We start from the raw sequence: 14,562 nt of genomic DNA, 5'->3' as shown, positions 1-14,562 counted from the left end.
TTCTGCTGAAGAGGTGCACTTTGGCTAAATTTTGTCTCACTCCCTAACTCTTTCCAAATGTGTCCTGCAGTAAGCTACCAACTTCATTTCACGCTCTCTCTTCCTGTCAGGTGTTTCACACTAGACTTACTACCTTGCAACCTTTTTAGTTACACCGTAGTGACTGGGGTACCTTTTGTGATGAATTTGGGTTTGGAGGAATTTGAAGGCAATGCTTCTTTCTGTTAGGCCATTCTTTTCTTTCACTAGGAAGTTCTTGGTGTCTCAGCGAGGTCAAGGTTTTTGTGGTTTGCTTTCTTCTCCTGACCTGCTTCCATTTGGCTTTGTCATAGAGCCTCAAACTTCCTTTAATCCCCCACAATGACTAGCCTTGCTCTTCATCCTGCCCCAGCTCCAGACTCTTTGTGGCTACTCATCTGCTCTGTGGGATTCTTTGAACTCTTTCTCAAATTCCTCTCTCCACTGCAGGCTGAATTACTAGGAGAGGAAATCTCTGTCCCCTTACACTCATGCCAAGCCCACTGAAGTCAGTGAAAATATTTCAATGGGCTTTGGAACAGGCCCTTAATGAATATGCACTATTTTCTCCTACTTATTCCAGAGGCTCCATCTAATCGTTAAACAGGCAAACAGCACCATTTTTTCAAATTAAACGTCAGCATCACAGCACAATGAAGTTCATCATAGACGTTTCTCTCAAGTTTATGAAAGGATACAAGACCCCTTTACACAGGGTTGCCAACCCTTCAGGATTGTCCTGAGTCTCCAGGAATTAAAGATTCATCTTTAATTGAAGATTATGTCATGTGATGAAACCTCAAGGAACACATCCAACCAAAATTGTCAATCCTAACCCTACAAGATAGTAGCAATTTTTGTGGTGACTCCCTTGAAAACTGGTCTGTTATGTGCATACGTCTTCATATGCAACCACTTAGTGCAAATCTAATTTCACCGGGCATGCAAGTAATGGGGGGCAGATCCTTCTGAGGTATAAACTGGCATCACTCCTCTAAAGGCACTGGAGCTATGTTGATTTACACCAACGGAGGCTCTGGCTCAGGGTGCCTTTCTCCTGGAGAAATTGCACACGTCTTCCAAGGTGGAGGAGTGTATTTCCTTTTGGTTTTGGTTCATATCTGGAGATTTCCGTAAATCTCGCTCAGATGAACAAATAACCCAGAGCTCATTATTTTCTTTAATCAGACTCGTAAGTCTCAGTTTAAAGTTCTGCAAAGATAATTGGAACTTATCATCAAATACAATACAAACAGTACAGCAGATCTGAGCCAGTTGCTCTCAAACTGAACTCCGCTGAGCTAAGATGCTTTTTTTTGCGTGTGCTTGCAGTAATTGTTATTCTGTCATTAAAGAGATAATGGGAAGGGGTGCTCTGTTTTACAAGGCAATAATCTGGTTTGTGAGGGAATAAACCATGAGACTGAAGGCTGAGCCATGGATCTCAATGGAGGAAGTGAATTATTCACTGAGGAAAATGTGGTACTCCACCTATTATACTAGAAGGGAATCTATAACATTTATTGTATCAATAAAAATAAAGTTTCCCCCTTTGTCATCCCTTAGTAACATGCATATCTCTGGCTTTAACCTCCACAGTGTCTTTGTTCCTGAATAAAAACAAGAATTTCTCTCCAGCAGTCTTCCCCGATCCCTTCCTCACTCTATACTCCTTTCCATGGCTGATTTAGCAAAATGTTAGATAGAATAAATCTAACCTTCCCTTTCTTCTCCTGTTGTGCCTGTTGCTATCTAAAGCAGAGTTCAGCTGTCAGCTTCAGGGTTGAGCAGATCAGACCACCCACGTTATCAGGGAGTGCTCTGAGCCACTCCAGACTGAGGCGAACCGTTGCAATTGGTGCAAAGGGCGATAGAGACATTTGGAGAAGCAAGGAAAGAGTTAGATGGAAGGGATTCAACGTTTTTATAAATCAAGGCTGAACATGAGAAAAGCCTGACTGAGTTGGGAGGTGTGGAGTGAAACTAGATTTTCTGAAGTAAAACAGAGAGAGTTGTCATTTGGAACATGGACTGGGGGGACAGCACAGCCCTTATAGAAATACAATAGCTATTCAGAACACAGCAGTGACATTGTAGGAAGTGGCAGCATTTTGGATATTACACTAGAATTCTGTAGAGGTTTTGGTTGTTGGTTGTTTGTTGTTCTTGTTTTAAATCAATAGATTTCCTGAGTAAAAACTAAAGACTTCAGGATTTGGCTTTCATTTTGTGTTCACTCCAGCCAATATTTGGGGCTCAATTCTCCACTGCTTTGCACCCGAGTCATTGACAGCAGTGCAAGGCAAGTGTACAAAGCTACCATTCCGATTCGGTCAAGTTTTCTGCCCACTTTGCACTGATTTAAATTACTACGAAGGGTTCAGAGCAATGGAGATTCAGGTCTTTGGAGTTTATAACAGGGTTGTGGGGGAAAGGCAAGAAAGAAAGGGGTGATGCAAACTCTTATTCAAAACAGCAAGCATTTCTTTGCAAAATAACCTGATTGGCTTTTTTCTGCTTGTGGCTGAAAGTATAGAAAGTAGGGCTGTCAAGCGATTAAAAAAATTAATTGTGATTAATTGCGCTGTTAAACAATAATAGAGTACCATTTATTTAAATATTTTTGGATGTTTTCTACATTTTCAAATATACTGATTTCAATTACAGCACAGAATACAAAGTGTGCAGTGCTCACCTTACTTTTGGTTACAAATATTTGCACTGTAAAAAACAGAAGAAAGGTATTTTTCAATTCACCTCATACAAGTACTGTTGTGCAATCTCTTTATCATGAAAGTTGAACTTACAAGTGTAGAATTATGTACAAAAAATAACTGCCTTCAAAAATAAAGCAATGTACAATTTTAGAGCCTACAGTAGCCTCCGTCCTACTTCAGCCAGTGTTCAGACAAACAAGTTTGGTTTCAATTTGCAGGAGGTAATGCTGCCCGCTTCTTGTTTACAATGGCACTAGAATGTGAGAACAGGCGTTCACATGGCACTTTTTGTTGCGTCCAAAAATATTTAATAAATTTCAATTGGTATTCTATTGTTTAACAGTGTGATTAATCGCGATTAATTTTTTTAATCGTGATTAATTTTTTTGAGTTAATCGTGTGAGTTAGCTGAGAGTAATCGACTGCCCTAATAGAAAGAGATGTGGACATTCGGTAACTCTTGACTCAAATAATGCTGACAGGGAAGGAATCACTTCAGGAAGAACAAAGTGGCAAGGTAAAAAGATCTTGATTTAACAAAATGTGAACCCCTCAGGGATCTATTATAGGTGAATTAAACTGTGCTGCACACTGTTATATATCGCATTTGCCTCAAAGCTCTCTTCTTTTATATTACACAAAAAAACCTATGTTAAAAGAACATTATTAAGGGTTGCAAAGTCAAACACTGAAAAGTTATGAAATACCAGCATTAAGGTTGCCTTTGCAACCCTAATTCATCCTTCCTGTGCACATGCATTATGACAGTATTTAATTACATGATCACATATTATTTTCTCTATTTCCTGCCTCATTGAGCATTCAGGCTGGACAGAGCTCACTTAATGAGCAACTACTCAATATTTTGTTTTCTCCTCATTGTTCAATGTATGGTCCCTTCCTTTATTTGCGGCACAGTATTCAAACCCTGAGCTGAGGAGAGAATTATTGATTTCCTCACGGACTTTTCCATGGTGCCCCTCACTATGGTAACTGAGCACTTTACAGACATTAATTAATCTGCCTTCACAACACCCCTGTGAGGTGAGGGGGGTAGTATTATCCCCATTTTATTGAGGCACAGAAAGCTTAAGGTCAAAAGTATCCTCTAATTTTGGGTGCCCAATTTGAGATACAGAGGAGCTGATTTTTCAAAGTCTTTAGCATTCTGTAGTACTTTATATATTCAAAGCACAGCTCCTACTGCCTTTAGCTGCAGCTCTGAGTGTTCATCACTTCTGCAAAGCAGACTTCAGCGTCCCAAGTCAGGCACTCAGAAAATAAGGGGCATGCAATTAGTGACCTCTTGTGAAAAGTTTCGTTTAAGTAATTTGCTTAGCATCACATAGGAACTCTGTGGCAGAGGTAGAGACAGAAGCCAGTTCTCCTCCTTTACTACACACCTTCCAACTTCTGCAACAAATGAGGCAGAGGTCCTAGAGACAACTGTCTCCTTCAGGATACAAACCTGATTCATCCCCAGAGCAGGGCAGAAAAAATAATAACTGATTATATAATTAAATGCCATATCGTAAAGCATACAGAAAAGAGGGCTGAATTAAGGTTGCATGGACAACTTTAATTCTGGCATTTCAGAACTTTTGAGTGTTTGACTTTGCAACCTTAATAATGTGGTTTTAACACAGATTTGTTGTGTGTCATTTCCTAGGTTTTTAAAAAAGCAACGTGAAAACAATAGAAATGTCATCATGTGGTGGCATATTGACACCCACGTGGATCATCAGCCGGGTTAGAACCTGTACATCCAGCCCACAACCCTCAATCCTCTGCCACTTGAGCTAACGGAGTAACAGATAGCAAAGGTATGTTGTTTGTCATCCTCTATGTGGACCAGAACTAGAGGGTGATGGGCCACTTTGCTAGTGAGTTGTTCAGATATTTGCTGACCTCAGAGGAATGGTGAGACATGGGGAATCTTTGGTTCCATTGCAGGGTCTGGAGGAGAGTGTGCTCGTGTGTGCACAAACTCTTCCTACCATTCCCCCTAGGTTTGACCCTGTTAGCCCACTCCCTTCTGACTTGTCCCCATCCTAGTCTTTTTTCCACCACACCACTGGCTCTTTGTCCCAGTCTCAGTCTTCTCACCTAGCCAGTCCCAGTGTCTTCTGATCCCAGTCTTCTTGCCCACTAAGTCCTAGTTTCAGCCCCCTCCCCCAGTTTCCCCATCACAGTATTTCCCACTCCCAGTCTGCCCTCAGTCCTCCTTCTAGTCTCCTTGCCCAGCCATACAGATTCATCCCCTCTTGCCCTTCCCCCAGCTCCTTAAGAACTTAATTATGGACACACTGGGTCAGTCCAAAGGTCCATCTAGCCCAGTATCCTGTCTTCCGACAGTTGCCAATGCCAGGTGCTTCAGAATCAGAGGGAGTGAACTGAACGGGGCAATCTACCGGGTGATCCATTCCCTGTCATCCAATTCCAGCTTCTGGCAGTCAGAGATTTAGGGACAACCAGGGCATGGAGTTGTGTCTCTGACCATTTTGGCTAATAACCATTGATGGATCTGTCCTCCATGAACTTATCTAATTCTTTTTGGACCCCAGTTATACTTTTGGCCTTCACAACATCACCTGGCAATGAGTTCCACAGGTTGATGTTTGAGTGACATCTCCTTGTCCCAGTCTCTTTACCCAGTCAGTCCCATTCTCTCCCCCACACCCGCGCCACCCCAGCTCTTTGTCACATCTGTCTCATCTCCCCCCACCTCCTTTCCCCTACCTGATTGGCTCCCACTCTCTTCTTGCCCTGCCAATCCCACTCTAATGGCTTCTCATATAATCACAGTTCCTCCTGACCTAGTCTCCCTGTCTTCCCAACCCCATTTCCCTCTTCAGCTCCCAGACCTAGTCTCCAGGCACAGCTAGTCCCAATCTCTGCCCCCTGCCAGCCTCCGGTCCAAGTCTCTGCTCCCCAGGCTCCTTGTCCCATTCTACTCCCTCGGCCCTCCCCTTAGGTGCCCTAGGTCTGGTTCGTGTCCCCTGTGCATTTGAGTCAGACAGCTTGCTCCTCCACACTGCCTGGGTGCCAAACAGGGGGTCACTGAGTGAACAGGATAGACAGACTCCCTGCTCTCAGTTCTGGTGCCCAGCCCCATCCCAGCTTGTAGCAACAGGGAGCAGCAATCACAGGAAAAATTAAGTTGTGCCCCTGTAGTCCAGGGCTGGAGCCTGCTTGGTTGCTCTGTGGCCATGGTGCATGTGCAGTTTGCTCAGCACTAGGATACATGAGAGGCTCAAGCACACTCAGTACACATGGAGATTTTACCTGGTAAAGTCTAAGAAGTCTCTACTGAGCGCGTGCAAACTGAGATTTTCTAAAAGATTATAACTTGGCCAAATTTGGGTGGATTTCCACAGGAACATGTGACATGGCCCTGATATAAAGGCCACCTTCTTGCCAAATTTCCCAACCCTGCTCCAAAGCAAGGGAGTGCTAGAGCTTTCCAAAGAAAAAGTCACTAGAATTTTTTTTAAGAAACATTGGAAAACAACACATTTCCTCCTAGTGTCACTCTAGGGAACAGCTGTACTCTTTTGGCTAAAATTTTCCCAAACGATTCAGCCTAAGGCATGTGAAAATTTCAGCCTGAGCAGGTGAAGTCTGGCAAAGTTATAAGCAACTGAAAGCATGGTCTTAAAATGGGAAATGTCAGGTAACTTTAATTATAGGCCATGCTAGTAGCTCTGCCTATAATAGACCAAAAGCCTGAGCAGTGAACATGTCCCTTGCTCCTGCACAGGGGTGCTCAGCACTGGTCTGTCCAAATCCTGGTGGGATGGTAGATCAGCTTCTTCTCTACACCAGAGTCTGGGCCCATACAGCACAGAGGAGAGGTGGGAAACCTATGCAATGAGTTTCTTGCCCCCTCCAGCAGCTTTTCACAGAGCCCCCTGCAAAGCAGCCTTCAGTGGTGAGGCAGGCAGACCCAAGTATGGGGCAGCTCAGTCCGAGCTCCTGAAAATTGTTAGCTAATGGGGATGATGGTGGGGAGGCTTGGCTGTGCCCTCTGCTGAAGATTGCTCTGGGAGGGCAGTGTCTTTCACCCAGAGCTGCCTGTCAGTTAGCTTTGGCATTGTCAGCCATTTCCCTCTCTCCTGCATTGAGACAGGCATCACCTCTGACTGATATTTTTTCAGTATCCCCACTGTCATATGTGGGAGGGGGAGTCATGCACTCTGCCCTTGGGGGCATAGTGGGCAGGACAGCTGCAGAGTAACTCCACACTATCTGCTGTAGCTGCTCATCTCATACCTGGCTCTAACTCATGCTGTGCAGCAGTGGTGAAGCCTGGTTGGAATCTGAAACTGCCTTGGCTCTGCAGCTTCTCACCGCCTGGGTCATGATTTGGGCCATATGGTTTTTATGTATTTTTCACATATCAGCATAATGCAAAAAAAAAAATGTAATTTCAGCTACAGCGAACACAGATGAAATGGGAAGCTCAAAACCACAGGCCTGTTTGTGTGCATAGAAATGTTTGAAAACTGTATCCTAGTACATAAAAATCAGTCTCACTAAAGTGTGAGGAGAAATATTTAGGGAGTACTAGAAAGAGATGCCTTTTGCTTGAAATCAGTCCTTATAAATGTGGCTTGAACCCTAGCACTGAGTTCATATCTCAGTGTCTCCTTTATGACTCTTGCTTTGTTATTATCTTTCAACACCAGCACACACACAGGCTGCAAAGGGAAGATAGATTAGGGGTAAAATGAAGGGCAGATGAAATGTCCATGATAAAAATGCACTCTTAATTTGAGCCTCCAGGGCTCCAGAAATGACTGTCATGCCAGAATGTGTGATTTTATAGCTATGCAGTGGGGTTGTGGGATTTTTTTTTTTTTTAAAGATCTTGTCTGTGCATCTTCTTTCCTGTTTAGGAAAGGAGCCTTCCCAATCCTGCAAACTCTTATTCTCTAGGGTAAGCCCACAGAGGTCAGGATCATGCCCTATGTTTTTATTTTCTCTATATATGGTTCCCATCACCTAGGAGATCAGTATCTTTTATACTGATACCATACTGATTGACAATTTTAATTCTATAGATAAGGAATGGAAAGGCCATTGTGGTTACAATTTACAGTAATATGGAATATTTACACCAATAAAACATGATATTTTAGTGAGTTTTCCAACATAACCTATAGTATACACTGTATGTGGCCAAACAGAATGTACCTAGCACAATTTCATTAAGGCTAGTCCAGAGCTTTGAGCAAAAATTGAATGTGTTTATTTATTCTATAGATCTATAACAAGAGATGCCTATATAACACAGACTTTAAAAGAAAATAAGTCAAAGAAAGACCAAAAATCCCATTGTATAGAAGAGTTGTAACCAAGTAGCACATAAATAATCCAATTCCCCATTTCTCTATAAATCTCATCCCCTGCAATAGGCACCTCTTCAGCAGTTCTTCTGAGAAGATGAACCTTGCAGTGTGCCCTGAAGGTCAGCAAATTCAGGCTATTTTGGACTGGAGGGAGTGAATTCCAGAGAATAGGGACTTCACAGAGAAACCTCTGTCCCCTCTCTTTTATAACAAAACCAGCTTGAATACTTCTATCTAGAGCCTCAACTGCAGCAGCATATGACAGGGAAAGAGCTGGACAGTGGAATCGAAAAGGCCATAAAATTGTGTCTGGAATCTTTTGTGTGCCTACATTTTTTGCACATATAATCCATCATACCTAACTTTTTGCATGTGCAAAAACTCAGATTTACATGTGCAAACTACACTGCACTATATAGATGAGGTGGGTGATCTGAATAATAGAGCTTTGCTCAAGGAGGCTAGGAGGGAGCGGGGTAGGTAGAATCCTGCTCTGTGTGGCAAAGCAAGGTTTGAGGCATTTGTATGGCTAGCCTGCATCCAGATACTACTAAGTATAGAGGGAGGAATAGTGGACTCCGTTTACTGCTCAATTCCTACACAAGTTTTCGAACATTTAGATTCCTGCTTGTTCAGACCTATTAGTCACAGTGAAGAGCCACTACAGAGATCTTCTTGGCATGCATGAAGCTTCCAGCAGGCAGGATTGCAGCTCCTTTTGTCCCCATGTAGCAGATAAGCAGCTATTAAGCTATGTTTGGCCTCTGCATTTGGCACCTACAGGATTGGGCCATTTGATGTAGCAACAACTTCCTTAATAAACAACTGCTCCCTCTTGCCTCTCTGTAGCGTAGCCTTCTTATAGGGACTTTTCCCCAGTGTGACTTTCTCATGCCTTTCCAAAGCTGGCCCTTTAAATTTGGCAGAGACCGTAGCTGCAGTCGTAAAGCAACCATTTTGCATTCAACTGCTGCTGATTCTCCATCTCTTCCAGCCAGCTAGGGTGACCAGATGTCTCAATTTCACAGGGACAATCCCGATATTTGAGGCTTTTTCTTATAATAGGTGCCAACCCCCCCCCATCCTGATTTTTCACACTTGCTATCTGGTAAGCGTTCTTAATTCCTGTTAGGATTTCTCCTCCTTCCCCCTTTCTTTCTCCTGAGGAGATGGCACTTTCTCACAGGCTCTGTGATTCAAGGACATGCAGTGGTTCCTGGAGCACCCTGATTGTGGCTAGCTGCTGCCCCACTAGTGCATACTTCCCTCAGCCTGGCTGGCCAGCGGATTGGGGAGCCAAGTCATGCTTTGCCTCCCCCCGCCCCAACCACCATCCATCCTGCTCCCTTTCCTGTGAGCTGCTACTCTCAGGGAGCAACTCAGTAGGAGACCCTGTGTTCCCTCAAATGTGGAGGCTACAGTTCTGGGAAGTCTGTGTTTGGGCTGTGCAGGAGGGAGTGAAGAGTCCTTACTCCCATCCTGTGCTGTTGCATAAAGGCTAGGTACAATCTAGAGCTGAATGTTAAGGGAGCAGGGAGGTGGAAAAAACAATGTTAGGGCCAGTTTGTGGCTGCTCATGCACAGTCACACAGGGGGCAACCAGAATGCTGGTGCTAGCACCCCCTGAGTGTGGAGAGGAAGGAGAGGGGCTAGTATAGTCTGAGGCATGCCACACCCCAACTGGCATGGCCAGGGCCCCAGGGCCTTTTCAGCACTCACATAACTGAAGGCTGATACTGAGGAGAGGACACACTGAACTCATTTGAAGGGTATTTGCTGCTTCTGAGAACACTCCCCATTGTCCCTGGAGCAGTGCTTAACTTGTGTTGGGGCTTGCTAGGGCAGAGCCTCGGCACCTCTATGCTTGGCAGTTCATAGCCCTGGCACCTCTGGCCTTGGCAGTTCATAGCCTCGGCACCCCTGGGCTTGTCACTTCAGTTATAAAAGTAAAAAAATTGCTTGAGCCCCAGCACCTCTTTCATTACAAATTAATCACTGCCCTGGCAACATTTTGCCTGCATCTACACTCCATCGGCATAGAGCCTTCAGCAATTGCCTCCACCACTTCCCTCCCTTCACTGGCCAAAATAACCATTGTGCAAAAACCACAACCCGTTCTGTCCCCCCTTTGAGAGAATCCTGTGAGCAGCAGCAGCAGCATTGAAGATGTAATGGGAGATCACTCGTTACCTATCCATCCAAATGAAGGGAGAGATTTACAGGTGGCCTACCTGCCAGGCAAGGCCAATCTGCAAAATAAAAGTATAATACTTCCACTTCAGACATGGAATTTCCAGACAGGCTAAACACTGCTATGGAAGAATGGACCTCTCAGAAGCAGATGCTCCTGTGTATGTACGAGGCCTAGCAAACTTGCAGACTGCAAAATAAGGTGCTGATCCTGCAGTCTGATCCATATGGATTGATCACTGCACTGGTGTTGAGCCCTATTGACTTAGAGGCTCTGCAAGTGCATAAATGTCCAGCCACATGCATCAGATTACAGAGTTAGGGCCTAAAATGATTCTTTTCCTCTAGAGGTGGAACTGAGAGCTAACTAGACCCACTGAAGACATAAGCTTCTGCTTGCTGACATTACGGAGATAGTATGCAGTGAAATTTGGTCTGCATAATCACATAATATATATTACTTTTCACATAGAGAAAGAATTATTACTGGTACCATTTTTGCCTAAGGGAGGGGAAAAAAAACCCTCCTCCCATCCTTCCCTGCTGCCTCCATAACTACATAAAGTGATTCTCTGTATGTGAAAACCTATAAATGTTAAAAAATATTTTAAAAGTTAACCTGTGGAAATTGGAGTTTCAGTCCCAGCTAAACATAGCTGGCCAAAATCTACCCTCCGTGGCACTTATGCAACCCCCAAAAGAAGAGTGGGATTAAGCAGGTTCTTCAGAAGGCAGAACTGAGTCCAGGACTGCTTGGTGAGAACTGACGTACAAATGCATCATGGTTGTCGATTGCTATCAATTGGGGATGGCTCAGCCAATCAGCAACCAAGAATAACCACCATTTGATTTACACCATATTACCTTTTGCAACAAAGTTTGCAAAAAACATACTCCAGGCCTGACTCTAATTTCCGTTATACTAGTGTAAATCAGGAATAATTCCACTAACATCAATGGAGTTATGCCAGTGTAAAACAGGTGTGAGATTCAGACATGAGGAATCTATAAAGACCTAAGTGCAATATGTGTACATAAGTCCAAAACTTTGAAGACAGTCTTTGAAGCCACACCATGATCATACAGTTTAAATCTATATTTTAATGTCCAGAAGTCAGAGTCCCTCATTGTGTTAGTGTGCACTAAATTTTTTTTTACCCATTTCTCCAGCAAGGGTGCATCTACACCAGGACTAGCAAGTGTAAGCACTAGTGAAGACAGGATTCAGGCATTTTATCCTGAAAATCTGCTGATAAAAACACCTGAGCTCTGCCTACACAAGCCCCAGGGCACTGTCCACCATTGATGAAAAATGGGTACTGTTCACTGCTCCATGTAAATAACTTCACAGAGAAAGCAATTTGCAGTGCACAAGTTTCATTGTCCTACAATACTCAGAAGCTATATTTCATTTTCTTGAGCACTATCCACTGGCACTTATCTATCAAACAACTATCTACATATGCACAGTCATCTCATTTATAGAGCACTCCTGTAACAAGTACAACATTTTTCTGGTGTAGGACTACCCATGAAAGTCTAAAGACAGGTGTGAATTTTAAATATCAGTGGACCTGACCCTGCAAGGAACTGAGGACCAAATTTTCAAAGATGTAAGTACCTAAACCTTAACTTTCTTAGGCACTGTTGCAAACACCACTAGGGACCTACCTGCATCTGTAAGCACCTAAATACCTCAGTCGCATTGTCCCAAATCCTGACTCTGTGGTACTACTTTCCTGGATTCCTACTGTGGGATACCTCTGTTGTCTGGGATCCACAAATCCCAGACAACAGAGGTATCCCACAGTAGGAATCCAGGCAATGACTCCCCCCAACCCCCCAAATCCTGCACAGAATCCATGCAGAAGGTACCCAGCACCAGTGGGACTGTGCTAAAAGGGTGGGACAGGTGATCCTGTAGCCAATATGCAGGCATGGGGCTTCTGGCAGATCCCTAAGATCCAAGTCAACCTTGGGGTTCTTTTGGGGTTTCAGGGCTTTCTGCTTCTTCAGTAGAAGGGAGGAAATTTTAGGATACTGTCTGTGGAAGGAACTTCATAAAGTTTTCTTCTCTCCAGGGCCTCCCCCTTCACTTCCTGTAATCCTCTTGAGAAGTGCTGAACAGCTGCTGTTCTCATTAATTTTGGGGGGAGCTGCAGGTGCTCAGCATCTCTCAGAATGTGACTCACAGAGCTCAATGAGAGTTAAAGACACTCAGCACCTCACAGCTGGTGCTTAGGTGGATCAGACCCTGGGAGAGCTGCACAGAAAATCTGGGGCAAACACTGTGATGCATCATGTACTTATGTGAAAGAAACCAACATTGGGCTTTTCCAAAAAAATATTCCAGGGATGCTGGAGTATCACCAAGCCAGTATCACCCTCCTTCTGGTGTAAAAAACATCTCCTATGTATGAATGTGAAGAGAGTTGATTGTGTTCTTCAGAAGGAGGAAACACACAATACTACAAATAAACATATATGTCTGAGAGATTATGTTCATAAAGCTTTATGCACTATCTATGAAGAGTGCCAAAAGTTGCTCTTTCTGAGTTTGGAAAGGGTGTGTGTTTTTTCTGTTGTCTTAACTTGCTTTTCCCTTGTTACACTCAAAAAACCTCACGAGCCAAAAAAAGAAAAAAAATTAGAAGGGTGTGTGAAATTCAACCCAAAAAATAATAATAAAAGTCATTCATGGTTCAAGTGCTCAGCCTAAGCTATATTTATCATAAAACAGTTGACATTTTTTCCAAAAAGGCCAAATGCGTCAATTAATCTGCACAAGGGCAGGTCTGAATTATACCCTGGCCATTTACAGTATGCAGGCTTTTATGAGACTTTTTACTCTCTTGTTCAATAAAACAATAAGTGGTTATACAGCAGCCAAAGGAGATGATTCATAAGCTTCCAAGGGATGCCAAGTACCGTCTTAAGGAAATACACTCATTGATATGTAATGCAAACCTTTTGTGCTTTCTGTGGTATTTCAAGGATTAACAGAATTTCCAAAGACAAGAGATGAATAAGATACAATAGCAAATGCTGCTGATGCTGGATTTGGCCCAGTGGTGACCATATGCAACCCTATACTTCTAAAGGTTTATTACAAGTGATTCCTCATGCAGTGGTAAATGAAATCAAATGCCACCTGTTACATTATCAGTTGATTAATTCCATACTGATTGTTTGATTCCTTTTTTGGCTGCAACATGAAAAAGGGAGTTGGTTGCAGCTGCTAAATTCTGGAGGAATAAAAGCACATGAATCGACTAGTGTACATTTAGCCCAGTGTTGAGTGAGGAAGAGGCACCTGTATTTTGGGTTGAAATCAGGAGCGGTCCTGGGCAATTGGGTTTTAAGTGGCTCCTTGTGTCTAAAGGTAGCTAGTAAATAAATAGGAGGGGGAAGAGCATCCCAGCCAAGTTTTCTGCCCCAGATGACTAGATTAACAGCATGGGAGCTGTTAGAAAATCAGGCAAACTGTGTATCTGTAGAGACCCAGAGGACTATGACTAAAGTCAGGAAAACCCGGAATATTCTTGGGGCTTGATATAACAATGGCTCTGTCAAATCCGAAAGGTTTCTGGACGTTACCAAAATATTTCCTCTGACAAATAATGGCTTCTGGTATTCAAGCTGCAGCTGAGGGCATCCCCAGTATTATGCAGCTGCGGGGACAAACATTACAGCAAATAACAATCCTTAATTTATTAAATAATAAATCCTTAATTTATTAAAATGAGCAGATGCCATTTTTGTCATGATTCCTATTTACAGCCGAGAGGCTGTAGAAAAAGAAAATAGGAATCATGACAAAAATGGCATCTGCTCATTTTAAAGAGCAAGAAAAGTAAACATGAAGTTAAACAATAAAACAAACAAAACAGAATGAAAAATCATAGCTCAGCACTATGCAACATATTGTATATATTGAGTTGGCTTGATTTTTAATATATATAACAAAAAAGATTTTATCCCAAGTTTTAGGCGATACATTCATCTGAAAATGAAAACCAGCAGCTTTTTCTCATCCTGAAAGTAACCAACTAGGGACAAACCAACCCCATGCCAGACACAGACAGCAGTCCTCATTATGTCCCTCCCTCCCCAGAGCTTGGGTAACTAAATTAAGTATTTTACAGCCTGGGAGACTGACACTCAGAGGTGACGGGCTAGACTAGTACCTTGCAATCTGCCCTAACTAAGGGGCAATGGGTAGCTGCTGCCTCAAGAGCAGGATAGGGACCAAACTGGGATTCAGATTCACAATTCTGTCCTTATTC

Source organism: Natator depressus, chromosome 1 (assembly GCF_965152275.1).
Source record: "Natator depressus isolate rNatDep1 chromosome 1, rNatDep2.hap1, whole genome shotgun sequence".
NCBI lineage: Eukaryota > Metazoa > Chordata > Testudines > Cheloniidae > Natator > Natator depressus.
Note: the sequence above shows the minus strand (reverse complement) of the source record.